At 44.0% G+C, this 23,880-nt stretch overlaps 1 protein-coding gene across 2 annotated transcripts in view; it reads right to left on the reverse strand.

Annotated features, from left to right (window-relative positions):
• Nucleotides 1–23,074, reverse strand: part of LOC144819236 (PC-esterase domain-containing protein 1A-like) — a 359,196-nt gene extending 336,122 nt beyond the window's left edge. The window contains exon 1 of one of the 2 annotated variants that reach the window (XM_078677207.1): nt 22,970–23,074. The gene's annotated coding sequence lies outside the window, so the exon portion shown is untranslated. The remainder of the gene's footprint in view (nt 1–22,969) is intronic. The other variant, XM_078677208.1, reaches the window with a different exon arrangement.
• Nucleotides 23,075–23,880: the final 806 nt, after the last annotated feature.

The following is a 23,880-nucleotide window of genomic DNA, read 5'->3' on the forward strand; positions in this document are numbered from 1 at the left end:
CACCTCTTTTGGTAGGAATTCTGGCCTAATTATCAACTGGACTAAATCTTACTTATACGTCCTCTCGGGAGATGTCCCCCTTTTGCCGCGCGGTTTTCCCATCCAGGTTGCACAGACTGGTTTTAAGTATCTTGGGGTTTATATATCGCTAAACCCGGTTGTACGATGCGAACGGAATTTGCTCCCACCGCTAAACCGGTTGAAGCTAGACGTGGTGGGCTGGCGCAAGCTGCCGCTTTCGCCGCTCGGCCGTGCGGCGCTTTTTAAGATGAAGTCATTGCCACGCTTTCTGTATGCTCTTCAGAACACCTTTGATGTAATTCCTGCGAGCTATTTTCGGGCGATGGAGGGTCTCCAGAGAAAGTTCATCTGGGATGGGCGATCGCGTATCGCCCTCGCCAAGCTGACGCTTCCATGGTATTATGGTGGTATCGCTCTCGCTGACATCAACGATATTACTGGGCGTCTCAATTGGGGGCCATTAATCATGGTATGTATGGTCCCGGATTGAACCCCGCGTTTGCAATGGACAGGTGGTTGTTGCCGGGGGGCAATTACTATAGAGCGCTCTATTCGAGATTGGCTGGAGGGAAGCTCTCGGGGCCTACAAAGATTGCGGTACGGGTATGGAACTGTGCAAATAGTGCGATGGGTTGGAAGGATCGACTGACCCGAGCGACCCCGCTTTTTGCTTCCGAGAAGCTGGGTAACTTGTGGAAAACGAAAGGATTTGAGAAATGGGATATGATTGGCGTTAGTAAGGTGAGTGACCTCTGGGTTAAGGGCAAGATTAAAACCTTTGAGGAATTGAAGGCTGAGTTCCAACTGAGTGAAAGGGAATATTTTCGGTATGCTCAGGTCCGCCATGCCTTGCAGTCTGTTTTTCCTGAGGGTGTGGAGATTCCGGAGTCCTCTCCGCTTGAGGATAGAACACTGGATGGTCATGTGCCGGATAGTACTCTCTCTTTGATCTACAAAAAACTGATTAACAATAGGACTGATCTGTTGGTGCAGCTCCGGGACGTATGGACCCGAGATGGCCTTGAATTGGATGATGAGGATTGGCAGTCTGCGGTCTCTTCTCCTAAGGAGGTCGCCTTTCGGCCCGTCTCCGGTTGGTGCAGCTTAAAATCCTGCACAGAATTTGTGTGACTGGCCCCCGTTTGGTTAGAATGGTTATTCAGAGGATGGTCTGTGCACGCGTGGTTGTGGGCTGCTTGGGACGTTTCTGCATATAATTTGGGAGTGTCCTGAAGTAGCTGCTTTTTGGACTGGGATACACAATAAGATGAAGGAAGCTACCGGAGTTGCCCTGCTGCCCGAGGCCAGACGTTGTCTCCTGAATGTTTGGGAACCAACTGACTATGATGTAACGCAGATGCAGTGGGCGACCCTGGGAAATATGGTAGCTAAGAGAGACATAGCGCAGTTGTGGGGTTCCCAAAGGCCACCCACGGTCGAGGCATGGATGGAAAACATGGATTGGTGCATGTTTAGGGAGAAGACTGTCTATGTGGCACGGGGGCGACCCAGGAAATGGGGTAAGATCTGGGGTCATTGGAACATTTACCGTGGAGACATTTGCACTCCTCCTCTTGTGGATATTCCTGAAGTTCCACTTTCCCCCTGACCTGCCATTCCTTGTATTGTATCATGCATATTTTGTCTGGAACTCGTCTCTCCCCTGCTTCCCTCCCCTAATATTGTCTGTATACCTTACTGTATTGCTTTTTCCTTCCTCATTCGGACAGATATCCTACTGTATCGTGTTTATTACCTTGTTTGTTTCTTTAATTTTCAATAAAAAGATTTTTTTTTAAAAAGTCTATTAGGATCCCAGGAGGAAGCAACACCAGTCAATAGAATCAGATGGAATCCCCAGTACCATGAGGAGGAGTGTGAGAAACTCAAATGTCTCCAGAGAATCTCACAATCTATGTGTTCATAGCCAGCACACAGCAATCGGAAATATACAAGACAACCTGCAATCCTCAAGAGTATGTGCAGACAAAAAAAAGTTGTGTTAGTTTTCAATGGGGTGACAAAATTAAAACTGCTGAAAAGAAAGCTCAATTCTACAATTGGCTCAAATCAGCAAATAAGAAGGACTAGCCCAAATAAGGAACAGAACAGGAGAAAACTGTAGAAAGTAGGCTACAAATCTCGATAAAGTATTTATTCAGCAATAAGAGACTGCCAGGCAGCAGAACTGGTAACAGCCATGGGTAACATAGAACGCATGTTAATTGTCAAACCTCACAGAACATTCTATAAGAGAACTTAACAACATCAAACACATAAGGTACACTACTTAAAAAGTGACTAGCTGTGAATTAACGGATTGAATGTCCCCTCAATTTAATAACTGCCTATTTAATATCATACCAGATAGCTGGAGAGGATCCATCCTGATCCCAAAACACAAGAAAGGCCTGTGAGACCATCGGGAAAACCATGTGCTCATAGCTTTGTTGGACGTTGACGTAAAAGCTTTAGCAAATGTTCTCCTTAAAGAGTTTAAGCAATGACAACCGACCTCATACCAAGCATCCAAACAAGTTTCAGAAAAGGTTGTTGAACCAAGAACGATTTAATAATGGTTACGGCCCCGTCAGAAGCCGCAATGGAAAAAAAAAAAAAAAACGCTTTTCCTCCGTTCGCAGCGTTCATAGATTTTTTTCACCGGTTTGGACCGGGTGAGCAGAGGTCTAATTGTGGGCCATGTTACAAAATTGGGGATTGCCTGTGCCATTGCTAAATGTCATCATCAGTCTCTTTTCACAAACGTGGGTGTGAATACGAATTACGTCCAACTGGGTTATGACAGTCAAAACTGAAACATCAAGAGAGGTGATGCAAGGCTGTATCCTTGCTACTCTACCTTTCAACCAGTTCCTAGCCGACATTATTGAACATCTAGCTGATGCTAATATTTTTGATCATACGCAGATCTGTCTGCAACGTTCAAGTGCACTGGAGGTGTATAGCAAGATGAATAATATTCAAATTAACAGAAGCAAAAGTAAGATCTTAGTAATAAGCCAAAACCTCTACAAAAAAAGGGGCCTGGTATCTGTCCAAGAAGAAACTAGAGAGGGTAAGAACAATCCAGTATCTGAGCATGTGTCTTAACGAACGGGACAGTTATTCTGATCCCCCAACATCACAGAAATATGCATGCGCAGCAAGGTCATAAACGTTTTGCAAGTTGCTACAAACAATTAATGGCTCCAACTGATTGGCGACCTGCAAGGTCATTAATTGTGAGGTTATATCGTCCTTGATGTATGGAGCATTGATGTTTGGAGACTGCCCTGAGACCAAGCACAAAATAAATGACATTGTTCAGTATTCGCCCTGCCAAACTCATCACCCACGTCTGGTTTCTATTATTTAATTTACCAAGATAAACTCAGATGCTAAAAACGCGCCTCGACATATGGACCGAAATCGAAGAATGCAGCCAGTGGAACACTGAAACATACTATCTGTCAACTTTTTCAGTTGAAAAGCTATAGTGGCATAACTATTTGAGAGCTTCAATCAAAATCTTGAGGCACAGGATCTCTGGGAAAGGGGCCCAACACCTAAAACACTGAGCACAATCCTGTGAAACAGGCAAAGTTAATATCAAAAGATCTCGATATTGAAGCTACTAATAAACTTGGCTTTATAACCACTGTTCCTCTTCAATATAATGTGGGCAGCATTAGGAGTTTTGGGAATTATCCACTGAATCTCTACATGAAAAAACAGTTACTATGACTGCGGAGTGGTATAATTTCTCTTAAAGAATATGGGTATGGTCACAAGTAAGTGTCAGCTGAGTAACAAGCGATTCATTCTTGAGCACGCATTTGGGGAATTGAATGGGGGTGGGGGGGGGAATTTTTGGAACCTGTTTTTAATCTGTTTTAAATCTGGGAAAGACTGAAATTGCACTGAAGTTTGATATGAGTGCACTGCACCCTTAAAAACCTCACCTGCTGAAACCCAGTCTTCCTCAGAAGGTTGCTGTGTGGAGGAGGCAGCTAGAGGAGGCGGGGCAGACAGGAAGTGAAGGGCAGCTACTTAGTGCAGATGCAAACGCAAAGCCCGTCAACGCCAGAACAGGACCAGGAACCCTGGCACCCAATCCCCAGAGATCAGAATATATTCAATCTCTCGATTATATGGATTACGATCCCTGTTGAGAGATGATTGTATGCATTCCATCAGGATGATGAACGGACCGGCATCATGTACTCATTGTTCATTTAATCCAGCCAAGAATACACTAACACTCCCAAAAATAGAATGACTGAGGGACTGAGGGAAGATGATACTCCTCAATTGTAGATCCCTCCCGAAACATGTGGCGGAAATTAACATTCTATTAAGAGATGAACAAACGGAGGAGCTGTTTTTGACTGAAACTTGGCTCCACAAGGATTCAGAGCCTGATGTAATTCAAGCACTAACTCCAGTGTACTACATAATAAGACGAGATGGAAAATTTAAAAAAGGGGGAGGAATCGCCATTATTCTAAAAAAACATCGGAGGGTACGTATAGATCCTGAGATCATAGCAGACTGCGAAAGCATGGCATTTGCAATTACATTTACCGCCACCATGACGTCTTCAGGGATCCTAGTATATTGCCCATCGCCCACTTGTGGCCAGTTTATTAAATCCTTAACCGATGCAGCTGCCAGATTGGCAAGTACTTATCCCAATTTGACGGTATTAGGAGACCTGGACTTACACTTTGAAACACCTCTTAAAGCAGAGGCAGAAAGCCTGACACATGATTTACTGGCCATTCAATTACTACAGAAAGTGCCCAGCCCGACTCACGAGAAGGGCCATATTCTTGACCCAGTCTTATCAAATGATCCACAGCTCAGCTCAGGAAGCCCCCTTCCAGTCCCATGGTCGGATCATTTTCTAATCCCAATAACCTGGAAAACCCCACAGCAGATCGAAAGGAAACAACCCTGCAAGAAATGGGCACGTCCCTAGGCAAAACTCTCGCAAGAGGCCTGGACTGAGGCTTTGACAAATACAAAACTAGGGAAGGAAGTTAACAAGGTAATAGCATCAGAGAACTATAATCAATGGATTAGGACTTCATTGGATGCTACTGCCCCATATAAATGGACTCAGGATAAGCAGCAAGAAAAACAGACGCCATGGTACTCACCTAATTTAAGAGAACTTAAACAAAAATGCAAGAAGTTAGAGAGAGCATGGCGGAAAGATTATAATGATATGAAAAAACTAAAGTATAGAGAAGCTATTAAAACGCATCAATTAGAAATAAAAAAAAAACAACTCAAGCTCGTTTGTATGAGGAGAAAATAATAGCAGCTGCAAACACACCTGGGGAAATTTTCCAAATTACAAAATCACTCACGAGGTGCATGGAACCGGACCCGCCATTGGCATCAGCCCAGACTAGGTGCGAGGAACTAGTGGAATTTTTAAACAAAAAAATCTTAGATATCTATAACTTGTTCCCCCAAAACACAAGTGTAAATAATGGGGAGCAGGAAGTAGATTCCACACATCATGACTCCACGTCTAGAAAACTTTCCTACTCTGGACCTGGACACATTGTCACAAATCTTTGTGCAGGTCAAAACCGGCTCCCCGTTAGACCCGGGGCCACTGTCAAAGCTCCGCAAAGTAGAAGCAATTATGCTACCAGCTTTGCTAGAGGTACAAAATTCCGCGTTATCTAGTGGGTTGGTACCCACTCATTGGAAACATGCCATGGTAAGGGCCCTTCTAAAAAAAAACAACAACCTGGACCCAGAGACTTGGGAGTAACTACCGGCCTGTCTCTTTGCTCCCAGGGAACAGCAAAATTATTGAGAAATATGTAAACAAACTTCTATAAGAATTTCTAGAGAATCACGCCGTTACATACCAGTCAGACAGGATTCAGACCCAACCATGCAAAAGAGACAGCACTGTTAGCTGTTGTGGAAGAATCCAGGAAAATTCTTGACCAGGGAGTGTCGGTAGTAGTGATATTACTCGACTTGTGCTCCGCATTCTACACTGTCACTTACAACATCTTGTCGGACAGGCTCAGAAGGGTGGGCGTATCGGGCAAAGTCCTAACCTGGATTGAATTTTTTTTTGCAAGAGAGAACATTCCCGGTATTTGAGGGGAATTACATCTAAAAAAAACGGCTTCTGACTTGCAGAGTCCCCCAGGGTTCATCTCTGAGCCCTACCCTTTTTAATGTATATCTTAAACCCCTGGCAGAGGTGGTTATTCCTTACGGGATCCAAATTATTACCTACGCAGATGACACACAATTGGTGGTAGCGCTAAAGCAGCCAAAGAGTACACCAATCAATCTTGAAGAGTGTATGGAAATGGTGGCAGCCTGGATGAATCAGTCTTGCCTCAAACTTAACGGAGACAAGACGGAGCTGATGATCTTGAACAACCATCCAGGGTCCCCAAGGGACCAAATAGGACTAAACTGGCCTAAATGCCTGGGACCAGCTCCAACCCCTAAAGAGCATATAACAAGTTTAGGCGTCTGGTTAGACAACTCCCTCATCTTCAACAGCCAGGCAATCAAGGTGGCAGCAGGCTGCTGTGGAATTATTAGAATGCTACGAAAAGTCCTACCTCTACTTCCGAGCAAAGCTCGAAGGGTTATTGTACAGGCAGTGGTGCTCTCACTATTAGATTATGGGAACGCCTTTTACTTAGGAACCACAGAGGCAACTATAAGGAAGCTCTAGGTGGTGCAGACCTGTGCAGCCAGGCTGCTCCACCACACCCCCTACCGCCATCTGGTAAAGCCTACACTGAGGAAACTTCACTGGTTGCCAATTGCGGAACGGATTAAGTTTAAAGCTCTGTGCATAGCACACAAAACCCTTTAGGAGACAGGCCCCACTATAAATCAGCCCCTCATAAAATTCTATCAGCCATCAAGATGTCTCCGGTCAGCGAATGAGTTTCAGGTGTCAATTCCTTAAATAAAAAGAGCACGATCGTATGTTCTCTTTCAATGCAACTAAATTATGGAACTCCCTCCCAGGGCAGCTGCGCGCAATTGTCAACCATCTATCCTTCCGGAAACAGTTGAAAACATGGCTCTTTCAGAGTTAACCTCAATAAGGTCGTTCCTCATGCGGTGACTTACCTGTGTTCAATTTAGCGCGGGGATGCCTAAGGGTAGCCAGGCGCTCTACAAATGCCAATTAAGAATAACTGGCATGGGGAGGAGCCGAGCTCGCGGCCGTAATGGTCGCCCTTTAGCTCGGCTCCCGCAGCCCTCCGTCCTGATTGCCTATCCTGTCTTCTATCCTGTCCGGGGACGACACATTTTTGGGGCATTGGAAACATAACGGCTTGCTTGTACTTACCATCCGACCCCGGGGTCTCGGTGTGCAGTGGCTCCGGAGTTGTGGCCTCTGAGAGATCGGGGCCTCTGCGAGACTTGGACCGGGACCTGGCCGGTGGGATCCGACGGCTCTCGGCCCCGGCCGAGAGCGAGAACCAGTGTTGGGAGCCGATGTGCGAAGATCCCGGCGATCCTGACCCGGGCCTGCCCTGGTGGCCGCGCGGCCGACGTGGATGAGAGGCCCGGGGACCTGAGTCTGTGAAGGGGTCTCTCCCCGCCGCTGCTTTGTCCGGCGGCCCTGGTCCTCGGGGCCCGGACTCCGCTTGATTGGGGCACCGGTGCTGGTGCTGGCGGAGACCCGTCTTGGGCGGATATCCTTTTGGCATCGAGGCCGCCCTTGCTGGGACCCCCGGAGCTTGTAAAGTCCTACATTTGAGAACTGTTCTTTCCGGGGGTCGTGGTGAGCGGCGATTGGGCTGATTCACGAAATGGCGGCCGACCCTCTGAAACGAGAATTACCCTGTGGCGGCGGGCCCGTGTTGCCTATTGGTGTGGGGAGCGGATCTGGTGGACGTGAGCCGACGGTCAGAGATATCCTGGAAGCCCTGAGATCCCTACACGCTTCCCTGGCCCTGGGCGTCTCGGTGGGTACGCCACGATCTGCCGCCATTTTGGGCGGCCATTTCTTCTTGTCGCCCTCTTGTTTCGAAGACTTCATTGCCTCGCCCCCCTCGATTGACTTGAGTGTCGCCGCCACTGATCGGAGATCGTGCAGTGTGTCGGTGACTTTGGGGCGCCCTGCTTTTCAAGGTTCGGACCCCGGGGACTTGGATGCTGTACTGCGACCCTGTTCGACATTGTTGCCTGAAACTATTGGTGGACTGCCTCCTGTGCCTGCTTCGATGACTTTGCCTGTGTCTATAATTGGGGCCACCTCGCCCGCTCCAGTGGCGCAACTGGACTCCTGTTTTTCATTGCTCGTGCTGCGATATTTGATGCATCGATATTTTCTGTTTGGACTATTGCTCCCTTGTGGATCTATCTACCCCCCACGTAACTATGCTAGTCACCATTCCACTCGATTATATGCTGATTTCGTATTTAGTATGTGGTTTTACATTGCCATGTGGTGGGTGGGGTTTGTCGCTCGAAAGGGTTGGGGGTGAAATGTACGACTTCCGTTTGATTCCCGGTATACGATTTAGTAGCATAATTGTTTTTAATCGTAGCAAGGTGGGAGGTCCCCTTCTCCTAATGTTTTGTGGCGCGTGATGGGGTGTCGTCCTGGTCTGTTTTTGACTGTGCTTGTCTGGTTGGGCGGAGGGCTGCGGCCGCCCGTTCGGATTATGGTTATTCTGCTCCTCCCTCCTGTCTTCTTTTCTCCGCTTTTGTTGCCTTTTTGTCTCTTTCTTCTTTCTTACTTCTCGCTATATTTCGGGTTCTGGTTTAGGGCGACAGGCACGCTGTTTGAAGGGTGGGCCATAGCCTTCTACAGGGGTGCAGGGTGGGACGGGTGGGTTGGGTTCTATTTTTTGTTTGTCTTCTGGTTCTATGGCCCTTTTGTATCTCTTTTTCGTGAGGCCGCGTCTGTCCCGACCTCCTATGGTGTGTTTCGGGTGGGGGGTGTGGCGTCGTTAATCCTCCTGCTATGTTTCGGCTGTCTTTCTCCCCGATCGCCATACCCCCACTTGGGCCGCTACTCCTTTTCTCTCCTGTCTTCCCGCCACGGGGGCCTGTGTCGGCGTGTCTTCTTCCTTTCGTTTTTCATATTTTCTTATTTTCTTTTTATTGTTTTATTTTGTCTTCTCTCCATTTTCCTTTCCCTTCCTTTTCCCCTTCCCCACTTCGTCCCCCCCCCCTTTTTTTTTTTCCTTCCTGTGTCCCAGAGGTTACTATGACGGGCTGGTTTTGATGCATTGTTTTTCCGATCCCTCTGTTCTGGCTTGGTAGTGTCTTGGGTGGCGGGCATGTTACGAGGATAATGCTCAGGGGCTGATTGTGTCTCACGTATCCTGATTTTCTTGAATGCATTGTATTATCCCCCCGATATTTTGCCCCCATGCCCCCTTATTAATGTTGAGGTTGGTTTGGGATATCGGATGCCTCCGTATTGAAAGTGAGCCTGTCATATGTCTTCTCCCCATATTATAAAATTAAGCCTTATTTACTCCTGTGTTTTAGCCCTTTGGTTTCTGTATCTCTTCTCCCCTTCTGCGATTCTACGGCCTCTGCTTTGTATTGATTGATTATGTAATATTTGCCTGGTGACTCCTGATTATTTTGCACATTGCGGCCGGCCGGCTTGGTTGTAGGCCTCGACTTGTCTCTCCTTTTGATGTCAATAAAGGTTTTTAAAAAAATAAAAAAAAATGAATAACTGGCATGACAGGCCGGGCCTGTAAACCTTGCGGAGTTCTATCGATATGCTTAATGCACATTATCTACATTTGTGAACCACTGCTGGCGCAGAGATGTTATCGGCTGTGCCCAATTTAGTTAGCTACAGATAAGGTCATGCTGAGAAGCAATTACGGCTTGTTTATTGTCCCAATCATCCCAGCTTGCAGCTAGATACATGAAATTCACAATTTATGCAATATAATATAGGCCATAGTAAGTAATGCTAAATACCACATCAGGCTGCATTACTATGTGGTCTAGTCACTAGCTGTACTTTACCTCAGGCTGGTGATGCAGAGACAAGGAAATAGTGGGAAACAGCAGAGAACAAGCACCCTATAAACTTGACAGAAACAAACTGGAGAGTTGTAACTCACTGCAACTGGACTCTTTTGCATTATCATGATGTAACCAATCCCTAGTGATGTGCTCTATACTGCCTATAGCTGTTTTTATTTTGGGGAGGGAAGCAGAAGTTGAAAAATTGAAGGAGCGGCTGTGCAGCAAGTCAGCCATTCCTAAACCTGGCTAAGCACCAATCCCCTAAAACTGAACCCAGATAAAACATAACTTTTAACCTTTCCCCCAAATGACAAGCCACTGACAAGACAAAATTTGCTCAAGAGAATAGATGCACTTAACTGTCCTCTCAAACTCTCCAACTGCCCTAAGTCCCTGTGAAATTACCCTAGACAAAAACAGGTCTAGGGAACAACACATCAACAATTAAACCAAAGGGGCACTCTACACCCTAAAACATCTAATGAAAATTAAAGCAGTTATCCTACTTTATGAATTAGAGACTGTGGTGCAGTCACTTGCCCTCTCTAAACTTAATTAAAGCCATGCTATAATTACTGGGAACCAAAACGCCACCTCATACCTCTTATAGACTCCTCACAGGTACCAAAAGATGTAACCACTTCTCACCTGCTCTCATGAGTCTCAATTGGCTCCCAATAGAAGGAAGATGCATTTTCAAGACAGCCTGCATCACCGACAAAGCCCTTCACACTGCAAACCTTGGATATTTAAAAACTAAACTATTGAGAGAGCGTAGAACTTGGGTCTCAAGAAGCTGATGATTTATTTATTTATTTATTTATTTTTTGGCATTTATAAAGCGCAACATATACCCGGAGGTGTCTTGGCGCTAATTCATTTGCCAGCTTGGTGTTAATTAAGCTGCCGTGCTCTGACCTCTGTCCCGTACCGTGAACTTATTTATTGAACAACCAGGTTTTCAGTTTTTTGCGATGATTCACGCCTTCTAATCCAGACCAAACTGAAACGATTTTTTTAAAAATTTAAACATCCCAGAAACATTCTCTCTCAGGTAAAACTCCAATTCCAACTTCCAATTTAGAACTCATTTCCCAAAGACCTCCGCTGCAATCCTGCCTATACTAGTTTCAAAAGAAATCTAAAAACTCTACTGCTGAATATTCACCTCAACCTACCCCCTCAAGCTTGCTACACCAACATGCTCATTCGATACGGTAGCCTGCCCTGGGTCAACATTTAATCTCGTGTCAGCATTTATTTTATCACTTATTAAGCAGGGGTGTGGATTTCTTTTATAATATCTACTTGTCCATGGGGCAGGTTGCTTCATAAATCTACTTGTCCTGTAACAAAATCCACTTGTCCCTTTGGTGCCATAAGTGCAGCAAAAAATTATGGCCGCAATCTCATTATATAAGAGCTCTGATATAGCCTCTCTGATTATGCCATGGCTCATACCATAGTAGTGTTTGAATCTTGTAGTCCCCTTATGTTGCCACATTTCCGCAGATCTACATACTGGGGCTGAAGGTAGCAGGAAGCAATAGTTCCAGGGTTTGAATGCCCTTTTGAGTCTGTGCAAACCTGCTAACTGGCATTTTTTCTGCTTTTCAACAACTCTTCTCTAATCTTTTCCCATATTGAGAAATGTTGGAAATTTACTCCTGACAATGGTAGACATAAACCTTCTTCCAGAGTTGGGAGAAAAGTGGTTGGAGGGAAAGTGAACTTGCAAACAATCAGATTTTCACATGAACAAATCTACATATGAATATTGCTCATGCTAAAATGCAGTTCACATATTTTCTTGGAGTATTATTTCTTATCCTACTTCTGCAAATTATTAGGAATTCACGAAAAAACGCATAGCTGCACTTAATGCAAGTACATATACCATGGGTGCGCTTTTTGGAGACTTTCTTTAATAATTGGGCCTCTAATTTGGACTGGTGTTGACCATGACCTTTTGCGTGGATTAGAATTCTCTCTCTCTCTCTCTCTGTACTGGCTGGCTTCACTGCGAGCGACCGCATTCTGCTCTTTCACAAGGAGCATATCGGCACACAGAGTAGTTTTGTTCAGTGCCAGGAACTACTGTGGTAGTGTATGTTTGAGACCAAAAACTATTTTTGCTTTTGCCAGTGTTTGTTATATTGCTGAGGGCCCGAAAGCTCCCACACCAATAAGGTTTTACAAAAACAATGCCAAAACAAACCACATGTTGACATAATTAAAAACCTGTCCACCAATTTCGGACCTCCTGGCTTTGCCAATACTTGTTTATTTTTGTTTTCCATAATCTTATTGAAACTCGTTACACCGATTTTTGGGGAATTCTAGCATGCATCAACACATGTTACTAAATGACGCTGAAAAGAAATGGTACCCGAAAGTTTATAGTAGTTTTTTTTCCTGCTTTCATTTTTTTATGAACATTGGTTTTTTTAAAGAAAAGAATCATCAATGTTGCTTTCAAGCTTCTACAAATATTTGCATCAAATTAGAGCGCATTTTTTGAGCATTATACATAGCCTTGTACTGGAACCAGTGTCAGTAGTGCAGTCAGAGCTTACAACATTTACTTAGAGAGCTCACCCTAATAATGAAGGCTTTCAATTAATGAACCATAAATACAAGTTTGAACAGCATTAATATATGGACAAAAATATTACCTTAACTGTAGACAGTGCCCTTCCCTGGTCCATAATGTGGTACTGCAAACGGGCAGCCAAAGGGTTTGTGCTGCAGGGGGTTGGGCCTACTTGTCCCAAGGACAAAATACACATGAAAATCTGTTGCCCTTGAACCCAAACTATATGTCCTGGGCGTTGGGCTAAAGGAATTCCACACCCTGCTTATGACTCGTATGGATATTGCTAGATTATTTGATCATCTTTGAGATACGTTTATTATGTTACACTGTTTGATTACCTCTGGTTAAAACTATGTCAACGTAAGTATACTTCTGGAAGTACTAGGTCTTGTAAAGCGCTCTGATATGCATGGGTCTTGCCAGCGCTATGTAAACTCTCGAATATTATTAAGTGAGTATTTCAAAGTGATGTCATTAACAGGGTCTCTAGCAGTATTTAGTTCTCGCCTGCACAGAGCTTGTGCTGTGCTTGTTAAATCTATTGTCTTAAATAGATTTAAAAAAAGGATTTTTTTATCCCTCCTTCACTTATTGGTCTTTGTGACTGTCACTTTACTTTTCCTTGTTTCTAGTGGTTGTAGGTATTCCATTATCTTTTCTTCCATGCTTAGTCCTCTTATTAGTTTCCCATCAGCAAGGTACTGTGTTCATCCACTTTGGTGGAACTTCTTTTAAGCATCTCACGCAACGATTGGGAAAGCAAAATAAAATCTAACAAGAGTTACTGTTATATTCCCGGATTAGGCCCATGTAGCGAAGCAGCTTATTTCTTACATTGTCCTCACAATAACATTTTAACAGTGACCGGTTACATTATTTGCATGTACAACAATGCTGGATTAGTTTCCCTGAAACTAAACTTGTGTACACATCTAGCTTAGCTTCTCACATTATCACAATGCCCTGAACATCATGTACCACGTCTCTTTTTGCACTATGTACAAATGCCATCTTCAGCTTCATCCACAGGGCATCAGGGCTATCTACTTATCCATAACATCACTAATCTATACGCACAACACAAGGCTACTTTCCCTTATAAAAGGAGAGCATCCCAATAGGGTAGTATAGGAGGCACTTCCGCTGACACAGAGGGTCCTTGCATGCTGAGAACTCACTCGCAGCGGTCTGACATCTCGTGAGGGATGTTCACTTCATGACCAAGATTGGATCCTGCATTCTATCCCATTAGGTAATGTGGTTGGATCATCCCATGCGAGGATTCTTGGCTCTACACATATACATACACATACTTTAGGTACACTTAGAATAGGGTATGCATCCTAGGAGTATGCTTGATTACTTCCTTGTTTTGTATGTATAATATACAAACACACACGCATATACATACACTTACCCACAGACGCACACACTTTTTAGCACCATGATAGAAATATATCTACAATTTACGCCTTTGGTGTGTGTAATCACATTTATCTGCTTCGGTCCGTTAATCATTGCATCTAATGCAATGGTTGGTGGTTGGTTTAGTAGGGTGTTGGCACTCCTAGGTAGTACACAAAACTATTAGGTGCAGCGTAGTGTATGTGTGGTGCAAAGGGGTAGGGAGAACCACCTCTCTCCCCAATCGGTGGTAAAGACCACAGACAGAAAACATAGCAATCGCTTGCACACGGCTGCAGTGTAAAGACAAATTTGTGATAGTACAATAATAACAACAGTTCGCTGCTAGGTCTTTTGATTCAGTTTAATGCTCTTCTTGTATATGGTTATCCAAAGCCTTAGCCAACACGTGTTTCGTCGCGTCTGAGTATAGTAAGCCGTGACTTCTTCAGGGCTAAACTCCTTTGTATCGGGTCCTCAGTTTCGGTTATAATCAGTCAATCAAATCAATCAAAATAATGTGTCTCTACAAACAAGATCAATTGATATATCCTTGTGCTTCATATGTGACAGTCCCTGTCCAAGGTGCAAGGTATTTTAGCTCAAAAGACCTAGCAGCGGATTGTTGGTATTATTGCACTGTCACAATTGTGTCTTTACACTGCAGGCGATTGCTGCCTTATTAATCATTGCAGCCCATTTATTTTATACAAGGATAACGTTGGCTCAATAAACTTATTGAAAACGTCCCACTGCGTATTCTCCTAGAATAAGCGAGCATGAGTGACTGAGCGAAAGATTCTGTACTGTTTCCATGATTTCCTGAGGGGTCAGTTTTGTTATGTTTAGTGGTTGCCAGAAACCATTCACTCCCTGGTAAAGTTAGGGGGCTTGCTGTGGCACTGTTAGTTAGCTGGTCTATAGGCCATTATATCCTGGAATCAGGCTGGGCACCAAGCCCCTAGTTTATGTTGTCCAAATGTGCAGATCATACGGATTAGTAGAAACTACACACCACTACACCCCTGCTTTAAAGTTACAGTGCTGTGCAAGTGCAGTGAGCTCAGTGCGATGTTATCTCAGTGGAGATCCGCCGAGGTGCCTATTATTCCTTATCGCACTCCAGACGAAGTACGCACTACCTAGTGCTCCTGGGCCACAAGCAGGGACACACTTGAGTGAGAACGCCATTTTGTGCAATGGCTTAGACACCATTGATTACTGCGATGGAATGGTCGATCAGCAGGCACTTGGGTCTATCTTTAAACACTTGAGTAGCAGGGGAGCTTTAAAAAGCTTGAGCCTTGTATGTGTTATGGGGTATTACGGAGGGTTTGTTCATGGCTGGGGTTTGGTTAGTAAATGTTCCATCACTTCGAAGGGGGAGGGGGGACATTTATTCAGTGGGATGCCTGAGAAGGTACCATCCTTACAAATCGAAATTACAGGTCTACATTTGACCAGGAACTAAAATAGGAGGGAAAAGGACTTTTCAAATGTGCCATTCAGGTATGTTGTATAAACAAAACTGGCCAGGTCATGTGGCAGCACGGAGGATTTCTGCACTGATGCATACAGAATCCTATTTGGAGAAGCAAATGCATAATCCACTTGAATGAGAAGGCAACCAAAATATGTGAAAATAAGCATTTGTAACGTTTATAGTTAGTCATAGACATTAATTTAAAATATTGCAATTCCTTTATGCAAGACGGTTTGTTACATATTTTGAGGTGTGTCAGTTCTTTGGTGCTGCCCTAGCTGTGTATTCCTCTCCATAAATGACTGCAAATGTCAGGAATACGTTGCTGAAAGCCTTTCATCAGGCTCATGCATGGAGGCTTTAGATGGTCGCATTGGCTATCTCGCTTCGTGGAGCCACTTGTAAAAAAGTATATTACTTAGTAACAAGTGCATGCCTGTTTCTAAAAAATCTGTCAAATTTGTTGTTGGTGATCTTGTTTGTGTCAAAGTTCCTTTGATGCTACAAAAAGGTAAATCGAAATTCAGGGATCCTGCACGTATAGTCACAATTAAAGACAACAGTGCAAAGTTAGAAACTGGTCAATGGTGGAATTTTGGTCGCTTGGCCAGAATCAATTCTGCTCATAATCCAGTTGTAAATATTGGTCAGAGTTTTCCTGATGTCAGAAGGAGTTCAAGAGTTAAGAGGATTCCTAGTTGGTATATTCAGTAAGCATTCGGTTTACTGTTTCGTTAAGTGCGCTAGTTTCTATTTTTGTTAAAAGGAGGGAGATACGTGGTGTCAGTACATCATTTCTTAGTGCACTTTATTTCTATAAAAATATTGGAATGTTAGTTTGTACTTGTCAATATATTCTATGTATTACTTGGTTAGAATGTTTGGGCCAGGCACTGGAATTGCTTCACAGGCAGTTGGAGCTACCACCTTGAGCCCTCTATACTTGTATAGCTGTGTATCCTGTTAACTACAATAAATCTACTCAAAGGTTGAAGACTCCTGGTCTAGGTGGATTGCTGCACAACTTTATTGAAGAGAGCACACTTCAATTTCCCACAGCAGATCCATGCTTTCCTGCCAATCAGTTTTGATACAAATATGTCAAGGCATGTAAAAACATTTTTGCAATTTAAAAACCTGAAGCCCATCATCTCATTGCTGTATCTCCCTTGATTGAGTAAGTATCACCGAGTTAGCTGTATTAACCACAAAGCCAAATATTTGCTGTATGTACGCAACATTTGAAGGGTTTGCAGACTAGGCAAGGAATAATATTTTAGGTAAAACAAAGGAGATAATTCACAGACAGTGAGAAAATATACTCTTTATCTACAGTCCAAAGCCCAAATTTTGGAGGCAAAAACTGTACCAGATTCTCCATGAATGAGCAAAATTAGCGGAGACACCCTTTTAGTGTTAGTCAGCCAACATGCATCAACTCTTCACCGAGTCCATTCCCTCTGCTCATCAACGTCAAGTAGGAGTTTCTATGGGGAATGTTCCAAAGGAGAACCCTGCCTAAGTTTTTGTGAAAATAGCCCTATGGAGGGTCCTAAATATGAACCAAGAAGACGGAACAACCCATAGTTCTTTCAAGGAGCCAGAACCACCATATATCAACAATTATTTTTATTATTCATTCTTTATTTTTTTGTTCATCTCTTTTTCTTATTTCTCAAAGTTGAAAATTACGTACAAAATAGGATACAAAAAGTTTTTAGACCTTATTTAATTATGTAGACAGTATATAAAAACAAACAATAAGTTAACAGCTATCTAATACAGGTGGTGCTAGCTCTTATCCTTTCACGGCTGGACTTCTCCAACTCCATCTATCTGGCACTGCCAATCGGCCTACAAAAAAGACTTCAAATGGTACAGAACAAGGCAGCAAGGCTGATTGGAAAACAACCCAAATGGACGTCCGCCAGACCAGTTTTGAGGAAACTACACTGGCTTCCGATAACCCAGCTTGTAGCCTTTAAAACTGGATGCCTAGCCTTCAAGGCTCTGCAGGGAAATAGCCCTAAATTCATCAGCAATATGATCACCAAGCATACCCCCTCGCGCAACCTCCGTTCTGCACATCTCAGCCTGCTTACCATTCCGACTTTTAAACAGAAGCGTCTGGGAGGTTGCCGCTTCTCTTGCCTGGCCCCTAGGCTTTGGAACTCCTTCCCTCTGTCACTCAGAAACTGTGATAATCTCCTAAGCTTTAGGAAGGCTTTAAAGACATGGATATTTAAGCAAGACTACGTTTAAGTAACCTCGCAATTGCAGCACTTGGTCTTAAGCGCCATGAAACTCAAGGGTGTACGTGCGCTATATAAGCATCCATTAACATAACATAACAGTATGAATCGCCCCACATGCACCGTGCAATCTCACACTCTAAACAACACATTCTTCACTCCTACTCATACAGCAAAACTCATTCATAACTCAACGTAGGGTCACAAAGTTGTATTAACGCCCTTCAACACATGGATGACCAGATGGGAAGCAGATCATCCAGGAGGGCAAAGGTGGGGGGAGGAAACAAATATAGGATTGAAGATGTAAAAAATAATCCTATTGCCCACAAAACTAGCGCCAAAGCGCGTTTCTGTGTCTGGCCCGGAGAGGGCCACACCTTCGTCAGGGCGATGATGTGACACGGAGGGGACAAAACATCAAAGTTGCTCTAGCCAGAAAATAGGCTGTGAGGTTCGGTCGGTCCTCCGGTGCAACTATTAGGGGACCGCCCAGTGTTTTTTCTTGGATAGATGCACCACTCAGTCAGTTGTCTGGTATCGAAAGTATTTAATACAGACAATCCGTCACGGAAGTCCGTTTCTTAGCGTCTACGGCAAAGACGCATGGGGTCTCACCGGAATGACCCCATGCGTCTTTGCCGAAGACGCTAAGAATTGACGTACTTCCGTCCTTGCGATCAGGCTGCGACCCTTTACCCTAGACGACGCTATCCTGTTTTCGAGCACTTTCCCTAGAACCACAGATACCATCAGTAAAGGAACGGACTTCCGTGATGGATTGTCCTTATATTGAGATCGTCTGTAATAAATACTTTCGATACCAGACAACTGACGGAGCGGTGCATCTATCCAAGAAAAATCACTGGGCGGTCTCCTAATAGTTGCACATAAGGACCGACCGAACCTCACGGACTCTTTTCTGGCTAGAGCAACTTTGATGTTTTGTCCCCTCCGTGTCACATCATCGCCCTGACGAAGGTGTGGCCCTTTCCGGGCCAGACACCGAAACGCGCGTTGGCGCTAGTTTTGTGGGCAATAGGATTATTTTTTCCATCTTCAATCCTATGTGTGTTTCCTGCCCCCACCTTGGCCCTCCTGGATGATCTGCTTCCCATCTGGTCATCTATGTGTTGAAGGGCGTTAATACAACTTTGTGACCCAACTTTGAGTTATGAATGAGTTTTGTTGTATGAGTGAAGAATGTGTTGTTTAGAGTGTGAGACTGCCGGTGCATGTGGGACGATTCATACTGTTAACTTATTGTTTGTTTTATATATTGTCTACATGTTGAAATAAGGTCTAAAAAACTTTTTGTATCATATTTGTAAGTAATTTTCAACTTTGAGAAATAAGAAAAAGAGATGAACAAAAAAAATAAAGAATGAATAATTAAAATAATTGTTGATATATGGTGGTTCTGGCTCCTTGATAGATCTATGGGTTGTTCCATCTTCTTGGTTCATATTTAGGACCCTCCATAGGGCCATTTTCACAAAAACTTAGGAAGGTTTCTCCTTTGTTTCTATTGATTGTCTAGCCCCCGTGAACCTGCCTATATTTCCGTTTGGGGGGCCCCCTTCTTTCTAGATATAGGGAATGTTCCATAAGGCCTCTGGCAAAGATATGTGCACTCATAAGTACTAGGTTGGAAAAAGTATAAGAAAGTTGTCTATCCTAGAAAAAGGAAGTTTGATCCTGTGAGTAAAAACGGTTGTAAAAGATACCAAGGGTCGCCCAGGCCCATTAATCTTTAAAATGTCAAGTGAAGGAGAAACTCCTGTCAGTGCGCAACTCGTCTATAACCGCACTGAATCCACCACCTACTGAGGGTTTGGGCCACTATATACTCTATTCTTTCCAGGAAGGTTTAAGAACTGGGGCAGTATACAGTCAATATAGACCATAGCTTTGCATAGAGGAGACCGGGAATGGCGATAAATCTTCCTAGAAGCTTGCGTTGTATTAGTCGCATTTGTAAGGGGGGTGGGGTTTGCATTTGAGCAAAACCTCAATTTGAACAAACGTTTGATGCACACTGTCCACTCTTAACAAGACGGAAGTCCTCATCCTGGGATCATCACCCTCCGCCTGGGACGACTCCTGGTGGCCCCCTGCCCTGGGCACCGCTCCCAAGCCAACGGACCACGCAACCTGGGCTTCATCCTGGACTCCCCCTCTCGATGACCAGACAAGTCAACGCCGTCTCATCTTCGTGCTTCAACACTCCGAAAGATCTTCCGGTGGAACCCCACCGAAACCAGGAAGACGGTCACCCAGGCACTCGTCACCAGCCGACTGGACTACGGAAACACCCTCTACGCCGGAACCACAGCCAAACTTCAGAAAAAACTCCAACGCATCCAGAACGCCTCCGCACGACTCATCCTGAACACCCCCCGACAAAGGTTTCTGGCTTGCAGTCTGATGGAAAGAAGCTGCTGCTATACCTATTATGAAAAACATCAGTGGTAGTATCAAAGCACCAGTGGCTTTTTAGCTTCTGAAAAGCCTTTCATCCTATCAGAGGAAAAGTAATATTACAAAGCTACCACACGATTAAAGACATGTTTTGCCTAGCGCTATGCAAGCCCGATGGGTCCCTTTCCTTCCCTGTAAAGTGTTTCTACACCTGGTTCAATATATTCTCACCTGCATCAGCCAGGAAGGTAGATTTTAAGATCATTCCGACATTTTAAGGCCAACAATTGCTTGTTAAATACCAAATTCGCTAAGTAGTAGTAAAGGACACTCAGATTGCGTGCCCTGTTGTAGAATTACTCTCTGGCTGCCAGTGTAGCTTTCTTCAATGTCTTCCAGAGGAAGGGTGATCACTTATCAATGACATGGGTTGCTCGTAAACTGCAAAAAATGTCCTTTATTAAGTATATGTTATGGACAGAGGGGTCCCGGACTTAGAAGAGCAGTTTTGTATATACAGTGCAAAGATTTTATAGAAATGAGAAAGAAAAAGAAAACAAATGCATCACGTTGACCAACTCCTATTGTTAATCATGATTTGTACAGCTATTTAGGAGTATTTGGTTCTTTGAAAAATACAGTGACGTTTGCATTTTTCGTGTGGCTCCGACTTAAGGGGACCATTTCAGGAATGTACATAGTAATACTGACCACTGGTGTATATGAATGAATACTGCGTTGTAATTCTGGTTTGCTCACTAATTTCCCTCACAGCACTTTCCCCCGCCCCCCCCTCGTATGTGGGCACAAAAATATTTTGATGATACTAATGTTCCTTCGATACATATCACATAACCATGAAAAGGTTGATATAGGTGCTTTGTGAATAAAAACATCGCACCTTTGCATTTGTTTTCTTTTTCTTTCTCATTTCTATAAAATCTTTGCACTGTATATACAAAACTGCTCTTCTAAGTCCGGGACACCTCTGTCCATAACATTTGTATACCCAGGTCCCAGTGACTTCGTTTGGGTTCAACCCTGTTCTTTGCAGCACACTTTATTAACTATAAGCTTCTTTGCCATAATCTTAAGCCGTATTCTTGAGACATTGTCAATCCCATCTTTGATCTGCCTACAGGTGTATTTTACCTTTAGAGTTTTATATGCTGTTTGGGTATACCCTACCATTTCCGTTTGAATGCATAAGGGACTGTTTTACTACGCAAAAGTAGTCACTGTTTACACATTATATTACCTATATACCGAAGCAGACATTGTTTTTGACAGTGAGTGTCAAACATATTTGCTTTTTCAGTGCATGTTTATGTATTATCATGCTGTAATCGTGTTTCCTTCAGTACTAGAACGTGAAGCTACTGCCCAAGATTGAGGGTTTTTATGGTTTGAGTAGACAAATTGCATTGAGAGGAGGTTGGCTAAAACATCTACTACTTTTGTCAAACAATTAGAGCAAAGCTCTCTCGCCACTTACAGTCCATTTCTCTCCCTTTCTGTGGCTAGAATAGGAAAATTGTCTATGAGCTGTAAGTCAATGTTAAATAACAGAGCATTGCTTCCAGTGCGATCAATCAATATAAGGAGGCATATTCATACGACTGCTGCACTTTGTTGGCTGTCAAACGTCTGTTTATTTTTCAATATTGAAACAAGGCCAGTTACATATGAATATTTGCGGAATAGTATTTTTGTATTAAACATACCAAAGACAATAACGCCACGCTGACTTGTACGTTTGTATATTTATGTTTACAACATTGCTTGACCTATTCAGATATGTACATAAAATATACCTGTTACGATTTTTTCCCCTGAAGTTTTACAGCCGATATCCTGAATTGGCCTGCATGCCAAGTGGTCTCCTAACTTGGTGCAGAACACTCGCCTGCTGCTGTTACAGCAGAAATAAGACAGGCGCTGGAGTTTTCTATGGGGTACAGCCGGGAGCAGCGAGGCTAGTTTGAGCATGCAAACAAGGCACCGAACTGTGCTTGTGGCGACTTGGAATCTGAAGTTAAGTTTATAGCAGGTCTTGCACGTTTGACACGTAAAGAATGCCCACTTCATAGTACAAGTAAGTAAGTTGGGGCATAACCCACATACGAGTGCATCAAGCAGCAATGCAGTTGGGACTGCCCTATTCCGTCCAATCACCATCTTTCAGTCCTGTGATTTGATCAGGCAGGCTAATGAGAATCATGCTCATCTAGTGATGCCAAGATGGTGCATTTCAGACAAGTAGTGTCGAGGACGTCAATGGTACAACTGGGGAGGGTTTACATGGCTGTACCTTGCTTAGTGGAACTGAAGTCCGATTTACTTCAAATTATTCAAGTATATTTAGCAGGCACACAGTGGACTAGAGTTCAATTTTCTAGGGCGTCCGTGAAAGCCTATTAAGCAGGTACATAGTGGACCAGAGGTTAACTGCATGAGGTTCAACGAGTGGCCGTGGTGGGATGAACTTGTGACGTTTACTGTACAGTAAAAACCGGTAACTGCAGTGGTGTAAAGCACCCACAGAGCCTCCTATAGCGGCAATGCAGCTCAAAACTAAAACACATTCCAAGAGAAGACACGGGGCCTGCGTTCTGATTCAAGGGGTGCAGCGGTGGCAACACAGGGCCCGCAACAAAAATGAGCAAAGAACTTTCTAGAACGCCCCCCCTCACCCGGCAACACCCCGGGTCCAAAAACAGGCACGTTTAAAGGAGAACTCACGGGTCCGTGAGAGAGACAGGCCTAAATGCATACCGTGAACCAGGAGACGGTCGCCACAACACTACGCTCCGATGATAGACGGCTGCACTCTTAAAATTGGGTGTGTAATTTTTTAAAAGGCGCAAGCGCGCGCACAGGGGCGCCCCTGTCGGGAGCAGCGCGCATGCGTGCTCCACCCACGAGCTGAAGGAGCTCCAAGTGCGCATGCGTCCTGCCAAACACCCGCCTTCATCCCGCCCACGCGATACTACCTGCAGGAAACTTGCGCGCCTGCGCACGTCCTCATTTTGAGCATAAGCGCGCGGCGGAACACCTCAGATGCCTTACGTACCTCGCACTAGCTTCTTCCTGTTCTGAGCTCTCGCCGTTCGTAGTTTAGGTTACGAAGTTGTAGGTTTATTTAGGGGTTGGGTCGCCACCTCCTTGAAAAAAAAAACAGTACCTCCGTGTTTTCAGCTGGCTATTCTGGAACAGTTAAGAGCCTGGAAGGAGAAAAAATAGTTGTTGTAAAACTTGTGAGACTGTTTTTATGGTGTCGATTTTATCGGTTTGCTGTAATTACTCAATTCTCCCGCTCTTTTTGAATAATGTCTGTATGCGTTAGGGGTATGTTACAAAAGAAGAGTAAAAACACTGAATGTCTGTGCTTTACTGAATGTTTTTTTTTTTTTAAACCGGGACTTAACAGTAAAGGTAAGAATGGTTAAAAAAAAAAACAGCCATATGGCAACCCTATTTTGGAGGTTTTCTGTTATAGGCCCAACTTTCAAGAGCAGGTCGACAAGCCTGGTGGCAGTATTCTGTGACCAAAAGGAGGCAGTAACGTAGCTGCCAAGGTTTCATATTGCTATGTGTGACGTTTTTAGATTTTCTGTGTAATTATGAGTGACATTTCAACGCAGTAAGAGTGACACGTTCTCACGTACAAGATCAAGCGATGAAGA

This window comes from Lissotriton helveticus, chromosome 2_1 (genome assembly GCF_964261635.1).
Source record: "Lissotriton helveticus chromosome 2_1, aLisHel1.1, whole genome shotgun sequence".
Taxonomy (NCBI): Eukaryota; Metazoa; Chordata; class Amphibia; order Caudata; family Salamandridae; genus Lissotriton; species Lissotriton helveticus.